Source organism: Microcebus murinus, chromosome 6 (assembly GCF_040939455.1).
Source record: "Microcebus murinus isolate Inina chromosome 6, M.murinus_Inina_mat1.0, whole genome shotgun sequence".
NCBI lineage: Eukaryota > Metazoa > Chordata > Mammalia > Primates > Cheirogaleidae > Microcebus > Microcebus murinus.
Window position 1 is genome coordinate 75,789,488 of NC_134109.1, and position 14,248 is coordinate 75,803,735.

A 14,248-nucleotide genomic window follows, 5' to 3' on the forward strand; every position below is an offset into this window, starting at 1 on the left:
ACTTTTTAAAGAAGTCCTGGCTGGTTAAAGATCATTTTATCCATTTCTAAGGTGTTCCGTATTCACTCATTCTGTAGGAAACCACAGGCTATAATATTAGGAACACTGAACTGGGTGTCAGGGGACTGGAGTTGCAGTGCCTCTTGGAATACTCTCCATCTGGGAAAGGTTGGCCTCCATTCATTCACCTGCCAGGCCTTCCTTGTTGTCTGGGAAATGAAGGACTTTCTGTAAATATTTATTGGGTTTTGGTTGCATTTCTTTGCAATATTTGCAAATATGAATGAATATTGATTTAATAAAATCTTAAGTAGAATTTACCTTTGGAAATGCCCACTTGGAGCTTACAAAATACATGGCAACCAGTGATTGCATTTTATTCAACCCCTTATATCTTTAGAAGTTGGGAACATGAATGTTTATAAGAGAAGCAACCTCAGAATCTGAACAAGCAACACTTTTTAATTTGGGCTGATAAAAGGAACTCTCCCATTAGAATATACATAGATTGATAGAAAGAAAGATAAGATATAAATAAAAAACATATGTGATATATAAATACATATATAATTATATATGCTATTCATATATAAAATTATATCTGAGATATACATCTATATTGCACCTTAGACTAAACTTGTCATGCAAAGATGATTGATAGCATTTTAAGATTGATGGTATTTTAATGTGCATTTTGATTTTAGTGATCCCGAGGCCTCAAAAATTGACAGTGAATGTACTTTAAGAATAACAATGAATCTAGTCAGTACAGTACCACCATGTCATTTGCTTAATGCTAATATGTAATGCTGTACCACAAATGTTAAATCGTTCTTCCTTAAAGGGGGTGACATCATGCAGGAAATTCAAATCAAGTATAAATGATTCTCTATTTTTTAATTAAAAAGGAAGCATCCCCTCCCTGCTCTCCCCAGTGGCTTGCTTTTTGTTTGGGCTCCCTGACTCAGTGAACTCAGTGAATCACTGGGTACAATTTGCTGTCCAACTCGAAAGATGTATTGACTGGCAGATTCATTCATTTACCAAAGGAAAAAAAAAAGAAGAAGAAGAAGAAGGAGGAGGAGGAGAACAACAACAACAACATATTTTAAAAACTCATTGAACCTCATGATTTACTTCGAGCCCAAAGAGGTACATCTTAGATGAAGTGTGAGCTAAGGAAAAGAGGATTGGCCAGGATAGCATACTTTGGATATGATGCCACCTCTCAGATGGCTTTCATTTTCATGACCAGGAGACGGGCATCTTAAAAAAAATAAAAAAGGCTGGATATTGCATATAAAGTTTAGAGAATTGAATATTGTCTGCTAAAGCAACAAGATTTACGAGAAATGTCTGGTTCAATTGCATTAGGGAAAAAAATGATTTCAAAAAAATCGCTTCCCTGCCTTTTAAAATGAAAACCATCTGCAATGAAAAATTTAAAATGATAAATCATCTCTTTTCACACTGCTACTGATAAATGGTTAGTTTACTTCCTCTTTTTGGAGGGGACAGAATAGGGATACAAGAGTATGTGATATTTGTGCATGCAGACCTTTGATTAAATATCTGTTTTTTTCTGGAATTTTTAATAAGTTTCTATGTTATTATTATTGTAATTATCATATGATATTATGAGAGCTATTGTGTGGAAATTCCAGGCTGTATCTTTTTGGAGTTGAAGTTCAATAACATTTGGCCTTTCTCAGCTATGGGAAAAAACTTTCTGTGTTTTAATAAATATGGTGATTTTAAATCCATGGGGTATACTTAAGTCAAGATCTCTTCCATGTAAAGCATTTAAAAATAGTCAGCTTATACAAGCTTATGTTCATATTTGATGTTAAACATTTCATAATAGTTACTTGTTATAGGAAAATATTTTAATTTTGATAACAACCTACAGATTCTAGCATGAATTGAGAATATAAAGGAAGAGGAAAGAAATCCATAATCACTGTATTTTTCCCTCTCCAATTCATGTGCTCTCACACACACAGACAGAGAAGAAGCAGTGATTGAAATAATAAAGCTATATTAGACTTTTTATTTTATTTTATTTTTTGGTTCCTTACTATAAAAGCATTTAGGCAAGTGTGCCCATTATTTCATCTCGCCCAGATCCTAACAAATAGTGAGAACCTAATAAATGGCAGTGAATGAATTCACATAAAAATGATTCTTCATATTCTGTTGCCCTCAGTTTACTAATCTAGAGGGTATTGATTCACGAGTGGCTTGCTCTGAAACAGGAGTGAATAGAACTGTCCCTAATGGTGGTGTCTGTTCCTTTCCTAAAAAATATAAAAAAATAAAAAAATAGGGGCACCCAGACTCCTTTGGAAACATGTAAGTTTAATTGGAAATTCTGGCGCCTACTTTACTAGTCATAAACTAGGTAATTGTTTCCTAATGCAACCTGGCAGTGCCATTGAGGGCAGATTATACAGACCTGCCATCCTGAGGTGTTCTAAACAAGTGACAAATCATTAACAGCAAGTCTCTGGATCTCCGAGAGTGCGCTCTGTGGCTGCTACTGGGGGGAAACAAGACCAGAGAGGAGCGAGGGAGATCTGAGCAGGCAGAAGCTGTTGCATTAATGACTGGCATTGTCAGCACTGTGCGCTGGGGATGACTGCAGCATCTTCACTTTCACCTTCTTCTCAGGGGTGTTGCTATGGGTACCATCTCAGAGGTGTCATAGAAAAAAGAGCAGGAGGTAGACTGATGAACAACATAAGGAAGTAAAGGATATGCAACAGCATAACAATATGAAGACATTCTTCCCATACAAACGAGTGTGTTGCATACTTCGATAGGGACCCATTAAATATGGAGGATGGCAGACAGGAGAATTGGTTGAATTGTCAACAAATGACAAATAAAAGGTGCTTTGGAACTATTTTATGGCCCCAATTATCCATAAAGATAATCGTAGTACTGGACCTTTATCACTTGGGTACAATCTTTTGTCACTAAATTAATTTATGAGCCCCTGGGAATTGCATGCCTGTGTGGCGTATGGATGTTTTTGCAGTATGGCAAGACTTGGGAAAGCTGTTCATTATTTTAAAATCTCAGTGTTTTTTTTTTTTTCTTTGCACTCTTTTCAAACTTCTGCTCTCTCCCATGATCAGAGATTCTGTGAAGGTGCCAACTCCCTAGCACTTTGACTTTGAAATTAAACATCATGGTAACCTTTCCCCCTGTATTATGTTAATCATCATTAGCCTAATTCTCTTTCTGTGTGTCATACTTTAGCCTTTTAATAAAAGTCAGGAAAAAATTATTAGGAGCATTTTAACAAATTGCAGCATTTCAATGGTTATGTAGCAGTTGTCAGATTCTTTCCTAGCAGAGTTGGAAAAGTGACATTTTCTTAGTCTTCCGAGTTTATTCAACTTATTAAAATAGCATAAACAATGTTGAGGTGGAAAACAGGTTTCGCTACCAGTTTTTATTATAGTGTTATAATCATAGAGTCCAACCACATATATATTTATAGGGGAGATTATTAAAAATACTATGGTGGGAACACAGAACAACTTCCCCTCATAGTGTGATTGGAAAGTGAAAGTTCATAATTTATGTGTTGTGTGGCATCCAGCCTTTCCAAACTGGCTTGAGTGGTTTCTGTAAAAAATATAGCTAGATATTTTTGTTGTTTGGGTTTTTTTCTTCCCTTTTCTATTATTTACTTATTTATTATTTTGACTTTTGTTTTCCCATTTTAAAATCATGGTAGTTGCTGGGAATGTCAACCAAAATAACACTCATAATCTGAAACCACTGCCCATTATTTTCACACATATATCATATAACTGTCATTGGAAACCAAATTCTGGGGTGATTTGACCAAACTCTTGGGAGGCTATTGCAGATACTTTTCTATAAAAAACTATGTTTTTACTAAAATCATACAAAAGGACCCTTGGCCCTGACCCTACGGCATATTTATTTTTTGTAGGCATCAATTTACTCAGGCAAAGAAACAGGAGAAGTTCTTAGAGAGGGATGAGGGCCTGACTTTCAAACACTTCATTTTTCTGTCTTTGACTTAAGGTATAGACCATTGTTAGAACTAGAAATAGATTATTTATGGAAAAATGAAATCTGATTTAACTAAGTGGTGAGAGCTAATACAGATTTGAAAATATAGAAAGAACATAGTCTTTATTCATTAATCTGTTCATGAATTCAACATTTATGGAACAGCTACCATGTACCAGGTACTGTACTTGGTATTAGGAAAAGAAAGGTAAATAAGACACAGGCTTCTCCCAAAGAGCTTGCAGGGCAGTACATGTAGTCTTTAAATAGCTTATTATATAATGCTGTGAGTACCATGTATGTATAATAGTATCATCTGAGACATCTAGAAATGAGGGAAATAGGATTATAATTCAGTAAGGGGCTTCTAGAGTATCAAATAAAAGGAATACTTTAATTTTCAAAAGCTTCTTGGGTTATAAAAATCAACTTGAAATATTAAAAACAAGAGAAGTAGTGCATTGAAGGTGGTATTACAAACTCCCTGCTAGACAGGGATGACATGAGAGCCAATGCAAGGAATGTGGTTAAAAGAACCTCAGAATAGACCTCAAAATTTGGCACTTCATTACCTACATGTTATTGTATCCACTTTGCAAAGAAAATGTTCTTTGCTGAATTGAATGTCATTATTATTCGTATGAATTATGCCTTCATGGCAAGTAAGAGTTAAAAGGTTCTTATACTCATTCCTGGGTTTGAGCTATATAATCAGGGCATTTTTTTATAATGGAGTTTCTTGAAATCAATTATTGTCTTTTATTACAGGGTTCAAATAATTTTCCTTCCAACTCTGATGTCAAGTTACATCTAGTCTAGAGCAAGAGTAGTATTGGGAAGGAATTATTTCTATTAGAAACTCAATCATTATTTAATTCACTTTAATTATGTTACTAAATTTGCTTTTTTTATTTTAAGTTCCTCTTACCTTTTCAGATTTGAAAGTTGTCTACAGATATTAGAAACATTTGAAATAGTATGTGCAGTTTATAGTTACTAGCTCAGCACTGGTACTTACTGAACAATTAATAATGCCACCTGCTGTTATTAGTAACAATAAAAGTAGCACATATTAAATCTTGTAAGATAGCCAGAGGCCATCAAGTCATCCTCCTTAATACTACAAATTTTAGTAAATTTTTGAAATTATCTGGCCAATTTAAAAGTTGGATTTAATATATTTACAACATTCAACTATATTGCAACATGATTATAAATTCCTTTGGGATTTTTTTTTTTTTAATGTTCAAAAGACGTCAGCTTTTACTACAATGTAAAATGTAGAGCCTTTATTGAAATAAGTCTTCAGGAAAGCTGCTAGGGATTTTTATGCAACCATTAAATATATAAACACTTGTAAAGGGCAGTGTATCTATATATACATACATATGTATATATGTGTGTATATGTGTGTGTATTTACACATATTTATATGAAGCATGTGTGAATATACATTCTCATATTTATCTGTACATATGTCTGCCCCTGCATCTGGAAGAATATATTTGTGTTTGTAGAAAGTTGGTCCAGTGTTCATATCCAAATGCAAATTTTGACTCTTAGAAGCACATTTTCATATTTGCTTCCTTTCATATTTCTTCCTTTCTCAGTAGTTTTGCCAGTTGGTGTATTTCTTTGCTTATTTCCACTTTTTCTTTCTCTGCAGCATCCCCCATGAAGTGGCGCTGAAAGATCACGTTAGCACAGTTCCATGATGTGAAATACCGCAAGTCTGCAATTCTTCGGTCTTGAGAGTGTCGCCGGGCTGAGAGGATGGAAATCTTTCAGTAATTATACCAGTTTGTATTCGTCTCACATTTGGGACCAAATACAAATCCGATCCACTCTTTCTCCCTGTGAATATTCATAAAAAACAAAGTGCCAATTCTGGTCTAATCATGTATGGAACCAAATATGTTGATGAGTCCTAAGTATATACTGTATGTATGTATACATATGAATGTATATATTTGTACACACTAATTTTGCTTGTGTCCTCCTCTGTGCAATTTGTTTGTTTAGTATAGGGGTTGCTGTTATAATGTGTTAATAAGCTGCTGAAAGCTTGGCACCTATTACTTGAAATGACAGCTATGTTAGAAGCCTATTAACACTCCATAGCAGCAGCTCTGCAGCTACTAGAAATGAATTTCAAAGAAGGTAAATGAACAAAAGCGATTCATATCTCTAAGGAAAGCAAATACCCTGCCCAGAACCATATATACCTTGGAAATATACAGTATATAAAATGAAAAACCTCTTCCAGTTAAAGAAACAGCGGAAGGGAATATTTGGAGAAAGGAAAACTGCCTAAAAGATTTCCAAACAACCTTGAAGACATAAATGTAAAGGATACCAAGCGTAACTTCCTCTCTTTGTTTCCATTGTATTTAAACGAGAATCATGTCAAACTTAGTTATAGGAATAGAATAGTACAGGTAGAGGAAATTCACTTTTCATGAGCAAAATTTAAATCATCTGGATTTAGCTCAAACTTTTTCTTAGTTTCTGAGTTTAGAAAGACACCATTTGCTATTGTTCTCTGAGGCAGGGCTCTGCATGAGTCAGCTCACTCTGCCTTTGAACTGCTTTACTTACTTTAAACTGTTCACTGAGATTTTACAAGATGGCTGAAAGTCCTGGGTAAACTTTAGCCATTATAATAAAAATGCAGTAAGTTAAATTGGGAGTAGTTTTTTTTTTTTTCTCTCTTTTGTAATACAGCGTGTGTAAGGGGGTGTGTTTGGTAGGGCTGCAGGGAGGTTATATGCTGATGTTGATGAGAGTACAGTTCTATAATTTCAGGTTAAATTAATATTTAACTGCATTAATTTTTGAAGGCCCTGGCTTCTGAAACTAGCTGTGAGGAAAAAAAACATGAAAAGACTTTTAAATTTCAACTTATGACCAGAAATTAGAAATCACTTTCAGAGTTTGTATAAAACTGGCACTCAGAGGTTATAATAGGCAGTTTCATGTGTAGAATAATTTATATTACCTCTTTAATATTAGGACTATAATGCCTAAGGTACATAGTAGCACTATCTTTAAATTCATATGACCATAGTATCTATTATAATGTATAGAGTGTGTTGTATACATGATGCTATTCATTAACTTTCTGTGTATGGCGCCTATGTCCTATAAAAGGAAAGCTTGAAAACTCTTTGAGAGAGAAAGGAAATAGGTGTAGACTCTAAAAATCTGTATCAATGTAAACCAAGAAACATTTGTGTGCATACACATGTACGCATATACTAAGAAGGCTTCACAAATTAGTTTGGGACAGATTTTTGTCATGTCGGAGGAAAGAGGTGAGAAGAAAGGCAGTTCTCTTTATCACTGAGACTCAATACAAGATGTGTTTTGAATATTGTCTAAATGAAACTCCAATTTTCCAGGTCAGGTGACACTACAATTGCCCTTTGGAACACTAACCAGAAATGCTCTTATATGAAATTCTGTCGACCAAAACTTATGTTTCCCAGGCCCTTCTGCACATCAATAGTGCAATGGCAGCTTGTGATGATGATACTAAAGGCATTCAAACAAGGTAATTTTATTTTTGAATCACTAACAGTTTAGTTATGCTCAGTATTGCTTGTATAAAGGAATTTCAAAAAATAGATTGTAAAATCTTAACAATGTACAACCTATGTATGATATAGATAGTAACACTATTATTCAGAGTATTTGATTAACCCAAATGCCCTACTCCATGTCTAGCAAAGAATAGGCTAAATTTAAATTAATCAGCATTTATTAGAATTTTCTAAAGACCTGTATTCAGAAATGTCAATTACCAGTTTTTTGTAAGCTGCCCAATATTGTAATGTTCTGAATTTATCTATGAAATGGAATATGATCATTCAAATAATAAAACAATAAACACTGCATAACAATAATATTCCCAAGTTAGTAAAAATTAATTTTATTCTTTTACTTCTCAAAATATTATTTTAACCTTTTATTTAAAATATAATATATATGTGGAAAAATTCATGAAGCAAAGATGTAGAGTTCAATAATATACCATAACATCCAGGAAACATCCAGGAGCCACCACTCAGGTCAAGAAATATCACTTGTTTGCAGTCCCACCAACAGCATATGAGGGTTCCTCTCTCTCCACATCCACGCCAGCATTTGTCGTTTGGGGACTTTTTGATAAAAGCCATTCTCACTGGAGTTAAGTGATAGCTCATTGTGGTTTGGGTTTGCATTTCCCTGCTGATTAGAGATGCTGAGCATTTTTTCATATGTTTCTCGGCCATTTGTCACACAGAGGTGCTCTGAAGACCATATTGGTCACACCTTAGAGACATAGCTTCTATATGTATAATTTCTGATTTTTTTTCTGTGTTTCAACAATTACTGAGAAAGATGAGTTAAAATCTTTCACTGGGATTGTTCATTTGTCTATTTCTTTTGTTCTGTCAATTTTCACTTTACATACATTTGAAGGCATGTTAAGTGCATAGACATTTAGAATTGTATCTTTCTGGTGAATTATATCTTTTGCCTTTATTAAATGTCCCTCTTTACCTCTAGGAATTCTTTCTGCCTTAAAATCTGCTGTGTGTGAATGTTACTATGGGCTTTTGTTGTTTATTCTTTTAACATTTCTGAATCCTTATATTTTAGATAGGTATCTTGAAAACAATATTTCCTTGGGTTGTCTGACAATCTTTTTGTCCTTTATCGAAGCATTTAGTCTATTTATATTTAACGTGTTTATTGATATATTTGGCTTAAGTCTACTGTCTTTTCATGGATTGTCTATTTCTGCCATTGGCTCTGTGTTCTTTATTTCATCTTGCTTGTTTTCTACTGGAGTAATTATTTTTCATAATTTTACTTTTGTTCTGTTATCTTGAAAGTTATATATTCAATTGCTGTCCTTTTGATGATTATACTAGAGCTTACAGCACACATCCTTGACTTACAAATGTCTGCTATTAATTGGTGCTTTTATCCTCTTCTTAAATAATGCAAAAACCTTAGAATAATTGGTTTCATGTACCCTTACCTTCTTTTTAGAACACAGGCACATGCACACACATACACATACCACTACCACCACAACAAAACTTAGTTGTTACTTTTATGTAGTCAATATTGATTAATATTTACTCTAATATTTACCCAGTTGGTTGGTGTTCAGTCTTTCCTTAGTTTACGGTCTTTCATTAGAGACATTCTCAAGGGGAGGGTTAGTTTACATTACCTAGTTGGTCTACTATTATCAAAAATGTAAATATTCTTTTTACATCTGTTCTAAATGTTTCCAAGTCTAATATGAGTTTGAGCACTTTGTTGATTAGAGTTTAGACTGACTTTTACTTGGAAAATTATTTATTATATGGATAAAAAATAAGCTACATCTTACTATGACCTGTGTCTTAGGTTGGGTTCTTCAGAGGAAGATACTCTAATGAGGATTCTTGTGAAAGTGATTTGTTAGAAAGCATTCCTGGGGAAAACTAGTGGGAACTTAGAAGGATGCAAGGATCCAGGAATGGTAAGTTTGGCTCAGTCACACAGAGGGGCTCTGAACCATGCTGGTCACAACTTAGATGTATTTCAATCAGGGGCAAAAGATGCTAGAGTATTTAGGTACCCCTGTACCTGCCAGTCATTGTTTAAAGGGTGCCCCCAAAGTAGCATAAATCCCCATGCTCCCTGCTATTCATTTACAGATATAGAGGCTGGCTATTTGCAATGAAAGCGCAATGGGAGTGGTATACTTGGTAATGAGTTCAAGGGGATATAGGCAAATGAATGACTGTGTCTGCCACAACCTATAAGGCCTTGTCTTGACCAAGGTTAATGAATGCAATTCAGGGAATCCAAGAACTTCAGTGGAAAGGGGAGAAAATATATTCATGCTTTCATTAAGCTGTAATGAAATCTAGCATTTTTTAAAAAAATTACGAGAGTAGAAATATTAGCAGAATCTATAAAGTGTGTGTTCCTAGGTTGCACAGGGCCTAGCATGTAGTAAGTTACTCGATATATTTCAGTTTTGAAAAACGTAGGATAAACTCCACTGAAATTAGGCAAAAATTGATGTGGGCTAGCCACAATTAATTAATGTGGACTAGCCACATTTCCAAAGTAAACATTCTAGAATTTGACTAGAAAATGAACATAGTGCTACAACCTCTAACGCCTAGTGCTAGAGCAAATGATAACAGTGTTAGAAGTATAATAATGACCTACATCACTACTCAAAGATATGATGAGGATTAATTCAGTAGATAATGCCTGTCCAGAGTTTTGACTAATGTTAAGAAAAAAACAGCAACCTAAACTCAGTTAATTAACATTGGATATTTTTCTAAGCTTCATACCTACACAGGGAAAGGATGTTTGTTATCCAAAGCACTGTCAGACAAAATGTTGTCCAGAACCAGAAAGTTTAAAAAAGAATCTGAAATTCCCTTGTCATGATGAAGCAAATCACTACCCAAAATTCAGAGATGATGGATCTTTTTGAGTCTCATTCCAATATTAATTGAGGAAGATAGTTTTGCATCAGGAAAGCTATCTTGGATCCCACCTAAGGAAATTTCAAGAATGAAGAGCCCAGTCATAAGCCGATCAGGTGGTTATGATGGTTTGGCCTCAAGAAAAAGTTGTATAAATAGGCTATAAAGTATATTTGGTTTTATTCTATTTCCTTCTTGGTACTAAATATTCCCACCCTTCCTATGAGAAGCCAATTTCATGTGTTATATATTTCTTAGTATATTTTAAAATATGCAGCTTTATTTTTGTGTATAGTTATATTTTTGTCATCTCTTTACTTTGGTCTGTATGTGGGAGAGTCTCCGGAGTGACAGGGCTTCTTGAGAGTAGCCATTCTACACTGTGAGAGGCCTCCAGTGAGAGCCATTTCTTTTTGTGTGTTTCCATGAGCGGCAGCTCCTACAATAGAGGAACGAGAGAGAGAGAGAGAGAGAGAGTACCCAGGGTGCTTCCTGACTAATGGGGTCAGAAAAAGCCTGGTGGATCTGGTAACATCATGGGATCTTTCACTCCAATCCTATATGAACACAACCCCTTTGAGCTTTTTTTTTTAAAAAAAAGCCAATTATTTTTTTAAAAGGTGTTACTTCCAGCTTGATGATTGTTTTGATGCTGTGGAAACCTTCATCGAGAGTCCTGGGACGACCTTTCCCTACTGATTATTGCCTCATGTTTGTTTACTTGGGGTTAATGTGTACCTTCTTCTTAGAAAGACTGTTCAACTCCAATCACTTCCTGAATTTAGTAACTAAGTCTCAATTACACTCATAGCAGACTGTCATTTCTTCCTGCGCTTTGTGTATTCTTTGGGCCAGGAGCTCCCTTGTATATCAAAGGCAGCTCCTTTGTAGCAAAGGGATTCATGAAGGGGCAGAGGAGCCTGGAACCTGACCCCATGTTGCTGCCTCTGCTTCAGAAAGCAGAGAAGTTAAAAACACTCACTAAATAATTCCCTTTAAATCAGAAGAAAAATGATTTTTTACAGTTAACAGTTAGATGCATGATGATTAATGTTTTCAACCTTGAGGGCAAACTATGCCTGTTTAGTATGAATTTTTTATTTCCGTGTTTCAAGTGAAAAATATCCTGGGGTCCTTTTGAATTTCAAACAATTAGTCCAAATTCAAAATGTATTAGGTTAATTGTATATTTTTAATCTAACTTTAATATTCTTTGACTCTGGAAGTGATATGCTAGCATTTATTTGCTCTTGGAATCTTTCAAAGTTTGTAACAATCTTTTATCCCTTTTAAATGGTATTAATGCTTAATGATAAAAGCCTGGCCTAAGGAGAAGATAACATTTAAGAACTTATATGAACCCACGGGGCCAGGGTGTAAACCATCTATCTGGTCCATTCCCTTCCCATGCTTGCGTATTATATTTTATGAAATTTAGTGTGGGGCTTCATCCCCTGGGGGATGGTTGACTTAGATGTAAGTGGTAGACTGGGCAGATGTGAATGGCATCAAATTAGCTGTTCTACTGAAATTCATAGAAAGACAAAGGGATCAATTTATATGGTCTTTGTACGTGGGAATACGAGGTAACTGCCTATTTTTCTTGATAAGAACATAAGAGACAGACCTCAGGATCCCTGCTCATTTATGTTACTCTGGGCAATTATAAATTTCCTCACATGTTAAATGTGTAAAATAAAACCTATCTTAATATGTGTACATAAAAAAAAAATCTGGAAGTGTATACAACAAAAGGTTAATAGTAGTTATTTTAAGGAGGTACAAATATCTATAGATAATTTTATTTGTCTTTTACTTTAGATTCATTTTTGATGTTTTTTATAATAAGGAAAAATATAACAAAGTAGAATTACTTTGAGTTTTTAGTTCTCAATTTTCTCACAATCAATATAGCCCCCTTTTGAAAAGAAATCTTCCATGAAAGTTAAGTCAATAAACAGATGTGAGTGGAGCTGCTCTGTTTAAGTGAAGAGGATACTGCAAAGTGCCAGCCCATGGCCTTGCTTTCCTCCTCAGGTGGTCCCTCAGGCATCTCCAAGGAGCCCTGGGCTCCACAGGGAATAGTGCTGGAAGCCACTTCAATATGGGTTAATGGAGTCCACAAAGGTAGAGAGCCTAGGACAAGGCCAGTGATGTAGCATTTACTCAAATAAGGCTAACTATTAATGTTGTTATTTTCTCTGGTTGTTTTTAGACTTCACCTTGGAAGAAAGTGGAGTAATTTATGAGAGGGAAAATGAGATAACCCTTTCCTAACGGAGCATTTACCAATTCACAGTTTCTGTCGTGGAGTTGATGGGTCCACGGTACTGGTCAAGATATTCTGTGTTGAGCCTAACGGACTAGTCAGCTGATATTTGGTGGCTGAGGATTACATAGTTTTACTTGTTCTGATCCAAGCCATGCAGATGAAGCAGTGTGGGGCTGGTCATCACGGAGTCAGCCCTGCTTTTCTCAAGCTTGCTCACTTCTCTTCGCTGGGGCCACCTGGTTGCCCCCTTAAAACTCAGCCTTGCCTAGTTTTTCAGGATCAAACTTGGCTTTTGGCAGGAGGAATGAAGAAGGTCTAGCTCACCATTTGGAGATTCAGCATTGATATTATGACTTCTTGTCTGCCTTTAACTTCTTCACTCACTTCTGAAAGCCAGGCTCCCATGTGTGCTAAAGCTAATTGTACTGGCTTATGAAAGCCAACTGTTAATTTTTCATAAATTTTGCAAGCTAGATGGTATCACCTAGGTAGCTTAAAATCAGCCATGTTGTAAGAGTTTATACCCCAGAAATTGGCAAACTCTGAAAATCTGGACTTTTCCCTGGGATATACTGGCTTAGGAACTAGCCACCAATGCATGCTCCAATTTGCATAACTAGATCTCCTTTATTCTCCAGACCTGAGTTCCTGCCTTGGTATTTCTGACTTTTCTTCCAATAGCTGCAGTTTGACCTTACATCCCACCTCTAGGCTGGTCCCCTGCTTCTCATGTCCTGCTCACAGATCTCTCCCAATGCCTGTCTACTTGAGATTCTGAACATATCATCATTACCTAGATTTTCTTACCTCACTAATTATGGGCCTTGAACCACCATCCTGCATTTCCTGTTAGGTGAAACAAGATTTCTTAATGCTGTCCCAATGCCCGTTTATTGACTTTCCCTTTACATAGTATGTTTTATCTCAAAGTCTGAAATTCCTTCTAGTTTGCTTTACCTGCCTCCCAATCTCCTCTATTCTGTCCCAATTAACTGAAATAACTCAATATTCTTTCTGTAGAATTTTTTTAAAGTTTTGAATATACTCCCCCTGGAAATCTTTTCCCATGTTATTAGGCTTTAAATTATTTAAATGTAATTTGTTAGTAGTTTTAATTTTAAAACCTAATTTAGCATTTTAATAAATAATAACATTTAATATCTATAATGAGAGTTCACCATATATAAAGTATTTAATTTCTTAACACAGCATCTATATTTTCTCATAAAATAACTAACATTAATTATTGCTGTCCATGTCCCAGACACTGTTCTGTGTGCTTTGCATGCATTAATTCACTTAATCCTAAAGAATTCCTGTGAGACGTGTACTATTATTATCATCTCCATTTTACAAATGAGGACATTGAGATAAAGTGAGGTCTTGTAGCTCATAAAGGGCAACGTGTTGGTTTGCCCCAGAACAGTCTGGC

At 35.2% G+C, this 14,248-nt stretch overlaps 1 long non-coding RNA gene across 1 annotated transcript in view; it reads left to right on the forward strand.

The window, feature by feature from the left end:
* The window catches only part of LOC105872398 (uncharacterized), a 126,999-nt gene extending 114,015 nt beyond the window's left edge, over positions 1-12,984 (forward strand). Inside the window, exons 3-6 of the long non-coding RNA XR_001154578.2 lie at positions 5,720-5,840; positions 7,455-7,606; positions 9,460-9,574; positions 12,760-12,984. This is a non-coding gene — a long non-coding RNA (uncharacterized LOC105872398). The remainder of the gene's footprint in view (positions 1-5,719; positions 5,841-7,454; positions 7,607-9,459; positions 9,575-12,759) is intronic.
* The last annotated feature ends 1,264 nt before the right edge of the window (positions 12,985-14,248 follow it).